We start from the raw sequence: 3,112 nt of genomic DNA, 5'->3' as shown, positions 1-3,112 counted from the left end.
GAACACCCTTTGTCGGCCTCCCCTGTGTAGTATATTGGGCGCTTTTGGGGGTAAAGCTAATGGTTTTTCGAAAAACGGAATTTTTTTTTTTTTTTTTTTTTTCCCGGGGCTCTTTTTAAAAGTTCAAAGGAAAAAGGGGGTTTTTAGGCTTTTTTCTGGTTTATATTTTTTGGGCCCCCCCGGAAAAAACCTATCTTTGATTTTGGGCTTTTGGTTATCTCCCCCCCCCCCCCCCCCCCCCTCTCCCTCCTTATTTCTCCTCTCCATCGAGAAAAACTGGTAAGTGCTTGTCTATCCCATCAAGCTTGAATGTTCCTAGGGTGGGGGTGTCTTTAGCTCAGTTGTTATCATGCTGATTTCGTATCTGCCGACCCTGGGTCGAATACTCAGTGGAGCATTCAGGAACTTTGGTTATCTAGTGCGTGTTCGCGTCCCCCCCCCCCCCCAACCCAATTTGGTTCTGTCCCGAAGATCTTGCCTCTGCCTCGAAAGCTGCACTTGTTGATGAGTAAATAACTGCCGGGCATCTTCATAAAGCTAATGCAAACGTCCTTTGTGTGATGTATGTATCATTTCAGCCTGATCCTCTGTTTGGAGCAATAAATCCCACTTTCAAAAAGGCACAACCTATAGCTGTGCAATGCGTCAAACTTTAATAAAAGCAATTATAGGCGAACAATAAAACAAACAAACAAACAACCAAGGAAACAGAACAATCACATTGCGTTCTGTGGCTGAAATACGATACCAGTTATTTCATGTTGTCCAAAATAGCCCCATCATTGTGTTAGCTCTTACCATAACCACATTAACCATAAAACTGGACACTTTTAAGTGTTTTAACAGCGTGACAGCACGGATTGTAATAGTTGTTATCCTCACTATATATCAAGTTTCGAGTAGCTTTCAAAAACTATAAAATAAAATATACTTGTCCAGCTCTTGAATATTCAATATTGACTCATGTAAGGGAATGACTTATTGTGTATTCATTTAAAGTTGGATTCTGAGAGACAATTGTGTGTGTGTGTGTGTGTGTGTGTGTGTGTGTGTGTATGTGTGTGTGTGTGTGTATGTGTGTGTGTGTGCGTGTGTGTGTGTGTGTATGTGTGTGTGTGTGTGTGTGTGTGTGTGTGTGTGTGTGTGTGTGTGTGTGTTGGGGGTTGCCCACTTAGTTTAATTAGATGTTTAACTCTTTGTGCAACGGTTCAAAACGCACGTCGTTAAGATAAAATAAGATAAGATAAGATACATCTTTATTGTCCAGATCCTGGCACATTGGTTTGGTGTTCCACCACGAGTACACACACACACACACACACACACACACACACGCGCGCGCGGGCACACACACACACACACACACACACACACACACACACGTACACACGTGCACACACATGCACACACAAGTAGGCTTACAATCACATGCATAATATAAATTAGCAGCAATATAAACAATAATAATCGTAAGCTAGATACACACTCAATGTTATTTTGATGCATGCTCTAAGGTCGTAAGTACACTAAACAAGATGGTTAAGATGGAAGCATTTTGATAGATGATGGTAAAAATGACCTTTTGTATCTTTCTTTGTTACAGATCAGAAGCATGGGTCTTTTACTGCTGACTGATGTTTTTATTTGAGGGAACAAGGGATGTTTGTTGTCTAAAAAGATGGAATTGATTTTCTTAGTGCAAGCTGTTATATACAATTCATCCAAGTAGGGGAATGAAGATGTTGAAATTTTACATGCTTTCTGTATTAGTCGATTTACTTTTTCTTTATCTTGTTGCCTTGTGTTCCCGGCCCATGCTGTAATACAAAAATTGATAATACTTTCTATGGTTGAATGGTAGAACATGGACATCAATGTTTTATCAACTTTAAAATACTTTAGCTTTCTTAGAAAAAATAGTCTTTTGTTCACTTTTTTATGCAGGAGAGAAGTGTGGACACGCCAGTTGAGTTTGTTGTCTATTGTAACACCCTAATACTTATAGTCTGACACTTGCTCGATGTTTTCACATTTCATTTTGAGTGGCTGCAGGGGCAGTTTCTTTATTCTAAAATCAACGACAAGTTCTTTTCACATTTAAAAGCAGCTTATGATTTTCACACCATTCAGAAAAATTAAGTACAAAATTCCGGTAAGCGGTTTCGTTATGGTCAGCCTGGTAAATAATGGTAAAACGAAATGCAGTGATAGAACAAAAATTGAAGCGTGTCACAGAATGAACTAAAATGCTGGAAACAAACATACTTTGAAACGAACAGAAAAGAGGCTGCCACTATACCGGTTATTTTAGTCTCGCACCAAAACTTTTGTATCTTTTGTTTATGAACCAGTGTTTCTTGCCGTAGACACAGAGCGTGATTGTTGGCCATTTTGCACTACAAATCGACGGTAGGCTGAGAATAAGGAAGGTCTGGGGTGGGTTCTTCAAGCTCACGCTGATATTAGACTCTATTATTATTATTGTTATTAGTACTAGCCTGCCACTATTAAGCCCATTCTTCTTCTTCTTGTTCTTCTTATTCTTCTTGTTTTTGTTCTTCTTCTTCTTCTTCTTCTTCTTCTTCTTCTTCTTCTTCTTCTTCTTCTTCTTCTTCTTCTTCTTCTTCTTCTTCTTCTTCTTCTTCTTCTTCTTCTTCTTCTTCTTCTTCTTCTTCTTCTTCTTCTTCTTCTTCTTCTTCTTCTTCTTCTTCTTCTCCTTCTCCTTCTCCTTCTCCTTCTCCTTCTCCTTCTCCTTCTTCTTCTTCTTCTGCTACTCCTTGGCTCCTTCTTCGTCTTCTTCTTCTTCTTCTTCTACTTCTTCTTATCTTCTTCTTCTTCGTCTTCTTCTTCTTCTTCTTCTACTCTTCTTCATCTCCTACTCCCCCTCCTCCTCCACCACCACCACCTCATCGTCAACACCTTCGACACTAGGAAATCAGATCGTCTTATCAGACATGAACTATCATTATTCCTTCCATAAAACCATCAATACGAGGAGCAGAGCAGAGTTATAACGGGAACTTGACGGTGCAGGAAGCGTTTGAACAACAGTAGTAAAGGCTCATCTGAAACCGAGGGAAGGGTAACTAGGAGCTATGCCAAGCAACAAAAC

The sequence above is a fragment of the Aplysia californica genome, unplaced genomic scaffold (assembly GCF_000002075.1).
Source record: "Aplysia californica isolate F4 #8 unplaced genomic scaffold, AplCal3.0 scaffold00455, whole genome shotgun sequence".
Lineage (NCBI taxonomy): Eukaryota > Metazoa > Mollusca > Gastropoda > Aplysiida > Aplysiidae > Aplysia > Aplysia californica.
Note: the sequence above shows the minus strand (reverse complement) of the source record.